Source organism: Mauremys reevesii, linkage group 2, assembly GCF_016161935.1.
Source record: "Mauremys reevesii isolate NIE-2019 linkage group 2, ASM1616193v1, whole genome shotgun sequence".
NCBI lineage: Eukaryota > Metazoa > Chordata > Testudines > Geoemydidae > Mauremys > Mauremys reevesii.
Window position 1 is genome coordinate 70370445 of NC_052624.1, and position 13959 is coordinate 70384403.

The 13959-nt window shown below is 42.3% G+C and overlaps 1 long non-coding RNA gene across 1 annotated transcript in view; it reads right to left on the minus strand.

Annotated features, from left to right (window-relative positions):
- Positions 1–5297: 5297 nt before the first annotated feature.
- The window catches only part of LOC120396705, a 45651-nt gene continuing 36989 nt past the window's right edge, over positions 5298–13959 (minus strand). Inside the window, exon 3 of the long non-coding RNA XR_005593304.1 lies at positions 5298–6148. This is a non-coding gene — a long non-coding RNA (uncharacterized LOC120396705). The remainder of the gene's footprint in view (positions 6149–13959) is intronic.

Below are 13959 nucleotides of genomic sequence, written 5' to 3' on the forward strand. Positions count from 1 at the left end.
CCCAGAAGAAAGTAGCATGGTGAGGGGAGGATCCCGGCCAAGCAAAAGCAAAATACCAAACCAGGAAGAACTAATCTGATTTTGATTTTTAAGTGTAACCAGAAACCTCCCCCACTTTAGCTAGATCTCAGAACACCTATTGGCATCTTTGGTGTATTTCAAATTCAAAGTGTAACTTAAAACCAGGTGAATTTTGCCAGGGTTTATGAAATCTTACAACCAAGGGGCATTCTGCTGCTGATTCTTCAGCTCTTAACTCCAGTGTGTACAGCATCTTAACAGAGAGATTGCTTTGCAGACCACCTCCTTCATTCCTCTTGGGAGTTGCATAACATCCCCATGGCAACCATGGTAATTAGTGACATTGAAAAGCAATATTAGGAAAATATTTATATATCTTTTGCTGGTTTTGGTGTGATAAATACTTTGTTCTTTTTTAAATAAATTAGTCACACTGTCTACTTTAGCTCTTCATGTCACTTCCTCATTCCATCTGGTCTGTTTCTCTTCGCTGTAAACAAGGAGGAGAGTAGACACCATGGGACCAGCCAGTTCTCCACATCTCACCAGCCAAGTGCACTGTGGAGCTTGAGTGGTCCATAGAGCACAGCTTGGGAACCTTCACTCCACACAGTAGCAATTCCAGAGGTGTCATCCTCATGCCGGATAGACCATTAAAAGTATAGAAAAAACACAGATAGTTTCTTTTTTCAGGAGCCTGGCAAATGAGCGGCAAATGACTATAAAGCAGAGAGTGAGCATAGGTAACATGTGCACTTGTCCCAGACATATTGTTTTGTCTTCAGAGGACAAGCAGGATCTTATGTCATAGTAAATCAGACCCGTGCTGATTGTATTTTAAAGGATAATTTTGGCTTCCATTAATATTTTTAATGAAATATATCTCCCTTCCCCAGTATGTCATTCAAAACCACCATGACACTGCCTAAAATTGTCTAAATATATACTTGCTCTCTAGACTGTAGCAGTTCTAAAGTTAGATAACTTTTAACAATGGCTGTTATGTAGCAGAATGACGTTAATGCAAAGAAAATCCTGCAACATGGTCCCAATCCTGCAATGAGTTGTATGAAGACAGATGCTTATCCCCACGTAAAACCTCACTGAAGTTGTTAGAGCTGAGTGTGAGCGCAGGAGTCTCCCTACACGCATTTCATTGCAGGATCAGGGGTTAAATCTGTAATTGGCTTCCTCAGAGACATTTTTATATGATATGTCAGTAGTCTGGAGATGTTGTTAAAATTACTCCTGTCAATAAAAAGTGGACAAGAGTAATTACCTAGAGGGCTTCAGAATTCTCTGGCCTTTATTTTAGAGGAGCCTTAGAAATGTGGCCCTCATCTGACATAGTAATTTCAAACAATACAGAAAAAAGTAGGCAGTAAAGGTCCAATAGTAGTTGACGATGTAGCATTTACTAATTTTAAAAAAGGACGGAAACTAGTGGAGAGAGACTGGAAACAGCAAAGCGTCAGTAGAAATTTTAACATTTGTGAATCCCAATGTAAGTATATTAAATTCACCTAAATCAATACAATAAATAGCAAAACTCACAGTCACAAACAAGCTGAAACAAAAATAAAGGGCTGTCCACTATGGAGCCAACTCCTGTGCAGCACTACACAGCACGTTAGTAAAATATGTAATGGCACCTTCACTTCCATCAGATGCATGGAGCTGTGATAGGGTGACCAGACAGCAAATGTGAAAAATCAGGGTGGGGGTGGGGGGTAATAGGAGCCTATATAAGAAAAAGACCCACAAATCGGGACTGTCCCTATAAAATCGGGACATCTGATCACCCTAAGCTATGACCTAGTGAGGCCTTAATCCTGCAAATATTTACATCCATGAGTAACTTCATGCACTTGAGTAGCTCCATTGAGTTAGTAAGGAAAAAAGTTATTAAAATGTTAGTTTCCCATAGACAAGAGCTAAGTCATAAAAGTTATTCCACTGGCTAATTGGAAAAATCTTCAGCTCCTCCTAGTTAAAAGGCAGCTAAACTATTTCTGGAAAAGTTTGGAAGAAATAAAAAGGTCACTTCCTGAGCTCTTCAATGCCCAACTCTTGCCCTTTAAGTGACTCCTCCCACAAATGATCCCTCATCTCTTGCCTCACAGCCCTTCAACAAGTGTCCATGCCTCAGCACCGTCCTCTATCCAAGAGCCAGGTTTGGGGAAGAGCCACCACTTTCACTGAGTACTAGACTTGAAGCTTTTAGCTGTTGCCTTTATAATGGTTCCACCTTATTCTAGCCCACAGAGTGAACGTGGGAGTGGAATTCTGGGCCCCACCCAGAGAAGGAGAAATCTCAGGCTTTTATCTAGACACTGATGGAAAAGTATAATATATTAAAGTGAATTAAGTTCTAATGGAAGGGGCTAAATGAATAGTGCAGGGTTTAGAAATCTTTTGTTGTTCCACCATTGAGTCTCAGCCTCATAGGCTTGAAGGGACTCTCTATAGGCTAGTTCAATTGCTGCTTCATTCCCATTCAGTGCTTAGCCTCTCTGCTGAGATTGCCACTAAAGGCCTGATCCTGCGAATGCTTATGCATATGCTGAGCTTTATATTAAGCATATACATGTAATACCTACACCACAGACTTCTGCCACCATCACTCTGTCAGTCCGGGGCGTGAAGAGCTGTGATCCCTGACTGATAGAGCTGGGTTGGCAAAAGCCCATAGTGTAGATGTAGTTAACCTGGCGTTTACTCTTTTACCAGTATAGCTTATTTCACCTGGTGCTGTGGGGGAAGAGGAGAAGATAAGCTATGACGACAAAAGCACAATGTTCTCCATATAAGCTGCAGCCACACTAGGAGTTCTTTGCTCTTATAGTATAAGGAGTGTTCCCACACTGGTAAAGTGGTCCTAATGTAGACATAACCCGAGTGTTCATACAATTAGGGCCATAGGAACTGCACTGAAACCTCCTAGTGCAACTTCATCTTGCATAGGCTACAAAACAGCCTTCAGATGGTAACAACAGGCCAATGTGTAATGGACCTAGACACCAAACCTAAACAAGCAAAGTCCAGTGAAAAACTCCAGAAGCCATTACCAAACTCCTGCATTACCTGGTTTCCCTAAGTCCACTGTTAAAATCTTTTTGAACTGGACAATGAATCTATATTTTATTTTAAAGGTTTGTGAATGCAAAAAACCTACTCATTTTATACAGTCCAGAAATGCTCTAAGAATCTGTGGTGGTTTGGAATAAAATAGCCACATGTGATCGTGGATTGGCAGTACTGCCCAGCATTTCTAAATTACTACGGAGAAAGGGGAAGGCGTATGATCATGTGAGGTAAACAAGATTTACTTCCATCTGACTAATATAGAAGTACTTGTCAGAATTAGTCTCAGTTTTTAACTCAGCTCCTTTGGTACAGTGAAGCGGAGTTAAACTGATTTTTGTTAGTGAAGCCTTTCTCCTCAGCCTCGGTAAAAGACCCTAATCTAGAAAGAGGATCTATGCAGGTGGCCCCTTACCTCTGTGCAGATCCCGTCTGAAATTAATAGGGCCCTTTGTGGGTATAAGGGGCCACCCAAGCAGATCCGATGGCAAGCTGTGAACCTAAATTCTTAGACCTCATGCCGGCAAAGCCCTTATACATGTGGTTAACTTTACAGACAAGTACATACAGAGCATAAAGTGAAGTATGTGTGTGTTTTTTGCAGGATCAGGTCCTTACATGGCTGGTTTTTGGCTTTGACTTTTTTCCAGATTCAACAGTGTCACGTGTCAAAGTAGATGAATAATTTCAGCAAGAAAAAAAAAAGGTTAAGAAGGACGTTCAGGCTGGCCTTGCAGACACTATGCACCAGCTCAAATTTATTACTGTGAGTAGCCCCACTAATGGGACTAATTTGCCCAAGCCACTTTTGTCCACACAACTAACTGAGTGCTCATCATATATTTATTTCCATTTATTTTTCAAGCACCTCTCCTAATAAAAGTGCCTGTTGTCAGGGTGCATTTTTTACAGAAGCATTTGTTTTTAAACAAACATTCCCCTGCAACATTTGCAACCCAACAGTGCAGCATTGAGACCCTGAATGTAAAACTGATTATATCCAAGAGCGAGATTGCCTTACTGGCGTTGATTTTCATTGTCCAAGCTGACAGAAATCCAAAATGTAAAAAGCACAGAGAAGGTAAATTCAATTTCTAATAATCTAAGGTGTCACTAGTAACATAGGTAAAGAAATGAGTTGATCGACCACATATGATTTTTAAGCTAACAGTGTTCCTTTGAGCAATTACATGCTGCCAGGGGGCAGAGAAACCTTGCTTCATAGTTGACAGGAAGAGAGTTAAAATTCTTTCCTGCAGCACAGCAGCTTTTCAGCTGCTTCCTCTCAAGCAATGATTGCCATCAAACCCAGCCATGAAGTTGGGGGGAGGGAATGTGGCTGAATTCAGCTGGAGTGAGATAATTGGGTTATTAATGAGGGCCTAGAGTAAGGTAGAGGACTGGAGCATCAGAGAGTAGCCAAGCTTTTTAGGGTTTTGAAAACTTCCTAATGGCAGGGTTTCTTTTCTGTGTTTTGAAATTTGGCTGGAAGAAGTCTTTTTGCCTTTCTTCATTTGGACCAGGCTGCTGCACTTGAATGTGTAGCGTGTTTTTCTTGCCCTGGCCTCAGCTAACCTAGTGTATCCTAGAGACATACTTAGGTGGCTGTTCAGTAGATGGTTATGCACTTGTTTCCCTTACATAATGTTCCAGGGCCCAAAACTGAAGGAGAGTGATGTGAACCACCCTCCAAATGCAATAACTGCCTAAAATGGTGCACTGTAGGAGGAGGGTATGTTTTCTTATTTGGCAATGGAAGACCTGCATAAAAACAGGCCGAGCGAGAGTCACAAACTTGGTTGCATCTGTAGGCCAGGTGCAGTACACACCCCAGGGGCTCCTTGCATCCCTCCAGCCCTCACTCAAGATCCTGGTGTGCCACCCTCTCATCCTCTATTTCAGGGACTTCCTGCAATTCCCCCCAATTTCCTCCCTGCCAGGGGCTCTATATGCTCCCCCCACTTTCTCATCCTGGCAGGGGCTTGTGTGTCCCCCTCTCCTCCATACCATCGTCCTCCATTCTCCCCCCTGCCAAGGATTCCATGTGAACCCCATTCTCCCCTCCCCCCATGCCAGAAGCTCAGTGTGCCCCCTCATTCCCACTACTTGGCTTTTTGGCTGGGCAATAAGTCTGCCAGGCTGCAACATTTTAAAACTATATGAAAGGATGGGCAGAACTGGGGTGCGGGTGTTGTTATGCTAGAATGTGTTCATGGCTAACCTGATACAAGGAACTCCTGCTGTCCCCCATTTTCCCCTTCCAGGTGTGAATTTTCACAAAAAGCAATTGGGTGTTGGCTATTGATGCCTAGAAAATTTCCAGGACAGACAGAGAAATGCCACTCAGTTCAGTGTACCACCTTGCTCCGCTTGCCCAAAAAACAAGGTAGAACTATATCTTTACATCCTACTATCTAATGTATTTCAAAGCTATTGCACAGATTGTATGTAGTGGACTAGTTCACATTAAAGGATGTTCATTATTGGAAATGTACCATAAAGAGCAATGCTTTATTCATCCAACCAGGACTGTAGACATGACATTTATTCTGAGCTGAGGGAGAGATTTTTGCATCTCTGATGCATGTTGTCGCTATCAGTGACAATAGAGGGAATGGAAGCTTTCAGAGGAGTGGTTCATTTCTGTGTTCATATTCTGGAAATTGTGTCTCCAGTCCTAAAAACACCGGTACAGGTACGTCTGGAGTATGTGCCTGTAGTCTGGATGAGAAAACAAGGGACATCATCTCTTGGAGTCACTCTCTTCTGGTATGTACATGTACCACCTACATGCTGAGTGCAGAGACAGAGCCTTGTCTGCTCAGCCTATTTGCAGTTGGGTGCAGAATTGGATGTGAAGCAGCAACAAATTGCAGAGCGGAAAACAAACCACAAGGAAACCTGAGTCTTCTTGGGAGCAGCAAAATAGAACTGCAGTTCTATTTTAACACCGTCTCTAGTCATCCTCTTGAGCTCTCCTATCTTCCAGTCAAGAAAAGATGCAGGTTCATCCACAAAAAGAAGAGTGACTGAGTCAGTGGGCCTAGGGGCAGAGAACAAAGAAGCAGTAAAGTGGATTTTAGGAATGGGACCTATCTTGCTATATCACAATAGGACTTACAGCAATTAAACCAAGCCCCATAGTGACTTTCATGTTTCCACTGGGAAGAAAAACAAACTGTGGTACTGTTCCTGGTCACACACCGTCCCCGCCACATGCTGCTCTGTTAAATAATAAATGTCAAACCTTTTATGTCAAAGGTGATACTAAAGAGAATCCGTGCAAATGCCCACAAGAGTGTGCCGAGAATCCCACAAACTGCATTGCAATAAGTTCAAAAATCATATCAGCTGCTTAAACCCTCTTATGACATGTAGTGATTCAATCAGCCCTAACCCAGATGGATAGGGCTACGTGGAGACTCTTCCCTTCCATAATAGTGCAGAAGTGCTGCAGTGGTTCCTGTCCCACACCCAGCTGGTGCTGTTGGGGGTGTGGCTAGGGGGAAAAGCGCTGCAGCTGACACAGATTCGAGCACTCAGTGTAGGAGGGGATACAAAGGTGACTTTTGCACACCCAGTAATTGGGTGCTTCTATGCACCAGCCTAGTCCCTTAGTATAGATCAAAGTACTCAAAAGGCTGCCTGATAGCTCCTAACAGTAGATGGGGATTGCCAGCACATTAGGGATTGAGCTCTGTCTTTATATGAAGAAGGATGTCTTTAAACCCATGAGGGCTTTTTAAATTATAAATGTTGGGTTCTTTCTATTTGGTTTCTGGGTCTTTAGGGTGCATTTGTTTCATGTTTTCAGGCTTTTCTCTACACCCAAAAAGGCTAGAAACTTTTTTTAAAAAATATTTTTAAATGAAAGCTGAGATTTGTGCACAATCACTTGATTTTAGCAGCAAGGGCTATAGGAAAAAAAATCACATATTGCAATAAAAATCACAAGTGCTGGGGAGTTAACTGCAGGATCTGAGGGATAGCCAGGATATTTGCAGGTGTCTACCTCCTTGAGGTACAGTGAACATATTCTATTTTGAGCTACTAAAATATTTTAAATTTTCAAACTTGCAAAGTAAAGAGAGCACCTGATTCAGTGTCAGGTCTTGTGTGCTTAAATACTTTGCTGAATCAAGGCCTCAGTACTTTTTTTGACTGTAAAGGTTTATTTTATATAATGAATAGACTGGTATGTAATCTCTTATATATAATAGACTTATTTTTCATAGATTAAATATCTACATAGAAGCTATTTTAGGACCCCAATAAAAAGATCTGAGGTATTTTTACCAATTAGTTACAGCCTTTATTAAATAAACAGAGCACAGGTGTGAGTGAAAGATATGGATATGCTGAGACAGATATATGTGATGTCTGTCTGTTTTGGAATAACCAATTCCTTTTCATTCTTTACCCATTAGTGTTGGCCTGGGTACTGTATAAGTGATTCATCATGATTCTGCCACTTCATGCAATCATCCCTAGCTCTTACAAAGAATTTATTTCGCTCCCCATATACAAATATGATCACCGTCTCTCAGATAGATTAGATGTTATCCCATAGCTTAAACATGGACTGTTTTCAAAGCCAATGAGCTTTTACTGAAGTCAATCAAATCTTCACAGAGAAAACACAAATGCTGAGGCCCCCCCCCGGTCTTGCTCCTATTAAAGTCAAAGGGAATTTTCCTGTTGGTTTCAGCAGCAGGAGGACTGGACCTTAAAGGGCGGGGGGGTGGAAGCAGGTGATTTATAAAGCTGATAATAATGCCTCAATTTGATCTCAGCCAGCAGCTGCATGGGTCAAAGTTTGCCTCATCAAGACTGATTTCTGTTTGCAGTTCTGCCAGCACTTTATGTAATAGAGCAGCAATGATACCAACTGTAACATACTCTGGCTGCTTTCATTCACCAAGATACCTGAGCACCTCACAAACTAATTATATTAATCTCAAAACATCTCCCTGAGGGAGAGAAATATTATCATTGGCCCATTTTACAGATGGCAAAGTGAGGCACACTGAACTCAGGCAGTCCCTAAGGTTGCACAGACAGAGCCAAGAATTGAACCCACATCTCACAAGCCTAGTGCCTTAACCACAAGATAGGGTGACCAGACAGCAAGTGTGAAAAATCGAGACGGAGTGGCGGGTAATAGGGACCTATATAAGACAAAGCCCCAAATATCGGGACTGTTCCTAAAAAATCGGAACATCTGTCACAAGACCATCCTTCTGGTCTTCAGAAGACTTTATTTTGTTTGTGCAGCACTGACTTCCAGGTTAGTTTAACGCTGATAAGCAGCAGTAATCTTTTAATATAATTCAAATGTATCCTGTTTACTACCATTCCACAGAATACGTCTTTAAGTGTATTGCTAGTCAAAAACTTTTACCATATAGACACAGTGGTCAGAGTTAATTTACAGCCCAACATGTAAAAACATCTAAGAAGGGTTCTTCAGGATTTTCCAGCAGTTCAGCCCTCTTCGCAGTGTGCACTCCTTCTCGCTCTCTGATTGGGTCCCTGGTTCTGACTTGTGCTTCAGCATTATAGAAATTTCCCCTGGTTTTCCATCTCACTCTGGTCTCATTTGTATACCTCTGGCCTGTGCTAGACCCCCTCTCCACCCATTCCCTGCTGTGTTCTGACTTTAAGTATCTCAGGAATTTCATCACTTTTTTTTTTCCTAAGTTGAACATTCTTTCTCTGTGTTTTGAGACCCACACTGAACCTGTTGATTTACATTCACCTTAGCAATCAGTATGCCCTTCCTGCTTGTTCTTGAAAGACTTCTCTGAATCTCTCCTTGGCTGTTAGTGAAACTGACTTGCAGGGTTTATATGTTCCCATAAGATACACCACTTCCTTTGCTCGTTTCCTCTCTTTACCATACAGTCTTAGCATAGGTTACAGTACGTGGTAATGTATGTGAGGCATCATTTTCTATTTATAGCTAGGGGTGGCTCAGTCAGTAGTCACGAAAGAGACAGCACTAAATAACATATGCATAAGTCTTCATTCGAAATGAACAAATTGCAAACATTGCCTGTAATAGCAAGATAGTGCCAAACATTGGTGTAAATCAGCAGTGCTCTCTGTAAGAACTCCCAGTTGCACTGGCTTTGTCATTGTGTGTAGTTTTGTTGCAATTACTTGTATTATATTTTCCTTAATGTATTTATTTTGAAAGTCAATGGGACTCAGGAGCCAAAGTGTCTGTCATTTTTGAAAATGAGCTTAGGGCTCCTTAATCACATAGGCCTTGCAATGCTTAGTTGAGTGACGCTTAAAAACCTTTAAAATCTGGGCCTTAGTCTGTTTGCCTCAGTTTCTTTGTCTGTCGAATGGGAGTATCAGTAGTAGTGTCACTCAGAATCATCAGCACTGAGATAAATTAGTTAGTGTTCTTATAGCACTTGGCATAGGAATGTATTTTCATTGTTAGATTTTAGGTAGTTACCTGCTCCAACAACAATGTGAAGCTTTGTTTAGAAAACTATGGTATAGGCCATGACTCATAAGTAAGGCTACGTTTATGTCACAGAGGTCATGGAAGTCATAGAATCCGGGACTTCCAGACACCTCCATGTGACATTCTCTGCTTCAGCCCCAGGGGCTGCAGGACTGGAGCTGACAGCCAGTGGGGCCCTGGCAAGGTTCCAGTGACAGGCGACAGCAGCAAAACGACAAGGGGCCCCCTGCAAAGTTCCAGAGACAGGTGACAGACTCCTGAGGGGGCCTCCTCAGGGTTCCAGCGACAGGCGACAGCCTCGCACGATGGGGAGGGGACGCCTCAGGCAAGCGGCTGGGGTGTCCTGTTTTCTCTTTGGGAAATATGGTCACTCTGCAGCTCCCAGCCACAGTGGGCGGAGGGGCAACCCCACAGCTCCCAGCCACCACGGTGGTGGGGGAAACCATGGAGCCGCAGCCGCAAAAGTCACAGACAGGTCACTGCTTCCCTGAATTTTGTTTATTGCCTGTGACCTGTCCGTGACTTTTACTGAAAATAACCCTGACAAAATCTTCATAAGGTCCTGGTTCAGCAACGTACTCAAACACATGCTCCAGTCTCATTGACTTCAGTGAGGAAATGCCTGATTGACACCCATGTAAGACTGATTCAGGAGAGCGTTTACGCACTTGCTTATGCGGCTCACCCGTACAGATTTAAGCATGTGTCTGAGTGCTGCCCTGTATAAGGGTGCTTTCCTGAAGCAGGGCCTAAATAACATGAGAATGAGGCTGGGTTTTCTCTGCATTTTACAACTACTGAGATGAAAGAATTTTAAAGTGTTTAAATTAAACCACTGGAGGCAGCCTGCTCAGTGGCTGGGAAGAGGGATCCCCTTCCATTGCTTTGCAATTTCCCTTGCAGCTGAGTAAGGAGCAGCACTTATGGGTCCTGAAGGGAAGCCTGTCACAACTTCATTAGCCAGAAAGTGAGGTGGGAACGGGGAAGTCATTCACTTGCGGATCAGGTGCGGAAGGAAAGTCTTCCCTTTATAAAGACACACCTCAGTTATCTCTTATACGTAGCCTTGCTCCGCTCATTGCTTTGCACACACTCACCTGTTATAGAAAAGTACGGACTCTCGCTAAATATGTCCGAGATGCTGGTGGCAGTCTTCACCTCGATGGCATTCCTGTGCTGTGTTGCTGAGCAATGCTCTGCAACACTGTATTTCACATTGTGCAGCTACACTGGTACGTCACATGTGTACATTCACTTTAATCTCTGAAGCGTGGCAGCAGAGTTCACTCTTGTGTGCCAGTGTGGACTGAAGTGATCTCTGGATAGATCTGTAAATGAACTGTCACCGAGCGAATGACCGGGCATAAAGGCTTCTTTTGTGTCAACGCTTTGGCAGGCAATTCACTGCAAAACATATTCTGCCAAGTGCCAGCTATACCCACCTGCCAGATGTGCCATCAATGAACATGCCCAAGACCTGAATGAAATACCGCTGGATGCTTTCTCCCCATCATGTGGAGCACAGAGGGAGGAAGATGCCTTTTGTTCTCCTTCAGTGAGGGACTCTGTCTGGATGACAATAGCTCACAATTTACATAGTCACAATGTGAAACCAATAGAAATGGTCTTAACAGCTAGCTGGATAAATTTGACTAGAAATGTCATTGAGTTTAAGGCCAAAGGCGGCCATTAGATCATCTAGTCTGGCCTCCTGTCTATCACAGATCATTAAATTTCACCCAGATACCCCCATACGAAGCCCAATGACTTTAGCTAGACTAAAGCATTTCAGTCCTCAGGAGGCTAAACTGTTGTGTGCCACAGGCAGAGAACAGGAGCCTTCAGGTGCCACCAGTGACTGAGGCCCCTGACATGGCCAAGGATTGATTAGGTGACCTCAGCTGGCAATCCATCCCCCGTGCTGCAGAAGAAAGTGAAAAACTGCCAAAGTCCTTGCCAATCTGACCTGGTGGAAAATTGCTTCCTGACCCCAAATCTAGTGATCAGTTTGATACTGAGCATGCGCAAGACCCACTATCCAGTCATCTAAAAAAGAGGATTCCTTGTACCTCCTCAGAGCATTGGTCCACCCCATTCAGTTTTCCTCCTCCAGCTGTGGCCCGTCTCTGATGCTGCAGAGAAAGGCGAAGAAACAAGACACCTAGAATACATTCAGCCAAATCTGTATTGGGGAAAAAATTCCTTTCTGACCCTTGCAGGTGACTGGCTGAAGCTCTAAAGCTTTCAGTTTGATTGTAGCTATTGTCTTGATGCACATGATGAGGGTAATGCAGAGCTTCCCATTCTCCCCATGGCCCATGAACAAGGGGAACCATAGATTCAGATTCCAAGGCCAGAAGGGACCACCATGACTATCTAACCTGACCCCTCCCCCCAAACCTGCTGGCTTCTGGAAGCTAGTAAATAGAATTATAAAACACTGAGCACAGAGTAAGGACACACCAGTATTCCAAGCGCTTCACTTAAAGCCTGATCCAAAACCCATTGAAATCAGTGGGAGTCTTTCCACTGCCTTTGTGTGCTTTGGATCAAATCCTTCACCTTCGCCAAAAGAGATGTCGACTTGTGCTGTGAAATCTACATGGGTAATTCAGGTCGGAAACTGCAGTGAAAAGAGACATGGTGAATGTTAAGATCTCTTTCTGCAGCTCCATCTATGTGATTCTTTGGAGTTTTACACATCAGCACAATGGGAATACTTGGGATGAGGAGTGATTCCCATCTATTTTCTCTGACGAGGTACAGATGGAGCAGAAAGATCAATAGCCCATCTTCAAAATTATCCTATTATAAATAAAATGTCCAGAGAGGAAAGAATTTATCAGATTGCTTCATCTTTGTTTCTTTCATTTTGTTTTCTTTGTGGGAGCACATTTGAGTGACTCCTCGTTATTTGTTTGGCTGCTTCTTCACCATTAATGGAAGGTAGCAATGGATAGATCTCAGAGTGCTTGGGGTCTGAGTTCAGATAAGCATCATAAAGGTTGAATGCATTGATTTTCATACAAGACATTCTCTGCACTCATTGCTGATCCGGCTACCTCCTACAGGAATGTATTTGTTTGGGATGGGGAGTATATATTGTGTTTGGGATTTATTTGGTATTTACATGTTGTTAGATTTTTTTAAAAAATCAATTTTAATTTATCTTAGATACTTATATGGCTTCTATTACTGTTATATCTGGGTGCCTCACAATCATTGAGCAATTATTTTTAAGTGGATCTTTATGGAATTAAAATTATTTTCCACCATTAATGCAAATCAAATACAACAGAGTGCATGCCAAAATCTTCTGTGTGCGTGTCTAGCTACATTGTCTTCTTTTGTTGCTGCAGTCCATTGTGCACCTGAGTCACGAATGCATTATGTGCAAGGAACTGTTTTCATGTCATTTAAACTTTTTTTTATTTAGAAACTAGATTATGTTTTTGACGAGAAGGGCAATTGGGTGTAAAGGATTAGCTCATTTCTGTTTTGTTCTTGTCTGTTTGTTTTCTGTCCTACAAAATGCCAGCAACAAAGAATGTGTTCACTTTGACTCTTATATGCAAAATTGCTATTTCATTCACACGCATTCAACTAGAGTTGCAATGTTACTAAAACATCCAACTTGTGCATTTAACAGCAGTGTACAAAGTGGAGCAGGAATGTATTATTTATGAGTGAATTGTCAGTCTATTTATTGACATAATTATCATGAGGCTCTCTGGACAGTTCATGTTAGAAGATCATGATTGGAAATGAAAGCTATCCCCTTCCTGTGTAACTAAAGCCAAGTCTTGGGGAATTTGAACTTTTGATTGTTAAGCTGCTATCACTGAGAAAACAAAAGGATGTTACCAGGAAGCAGGGGCCATATATAGCACAGATGTCGTTCTCAAACTATGTATCAGATTTGTAACCCACCAGTGGGGTCATGAAGCATTATTAGTAGGTCATGAGAAGCTCTGTGCTTTTGAGTCTCCTTATCAGAAGGGATTTGGTCTTGTTATAGAAGTTCTGACAGTTCAGCAACATTGCCTTCTACTGTGCCAGCTGTGAAAGGTCAATCACAGTCAGCTCTGGCTTCAGACAAAATATTTCCAGCAAGAGTCCTCCTCATGAACTATAGATGTTTTGTCTATCCAGCGAATGATGATAGCTTCATATTATACAGTTTTCCTGTGCTACTGGATATCTCTTTGTTTATATGATTTCTCAGATTCTGGGATTTATCAACTTAGTTACAACTGTAAACAAAAACCCACAGGCTTCAAGCCCATCTTTCAGTTTTTTTCTTAGAAATATTAAAATACACTCATGGAAGTAATATCATCTTCATACTTTTGAGCTACTGAAAAAGGGAGAAA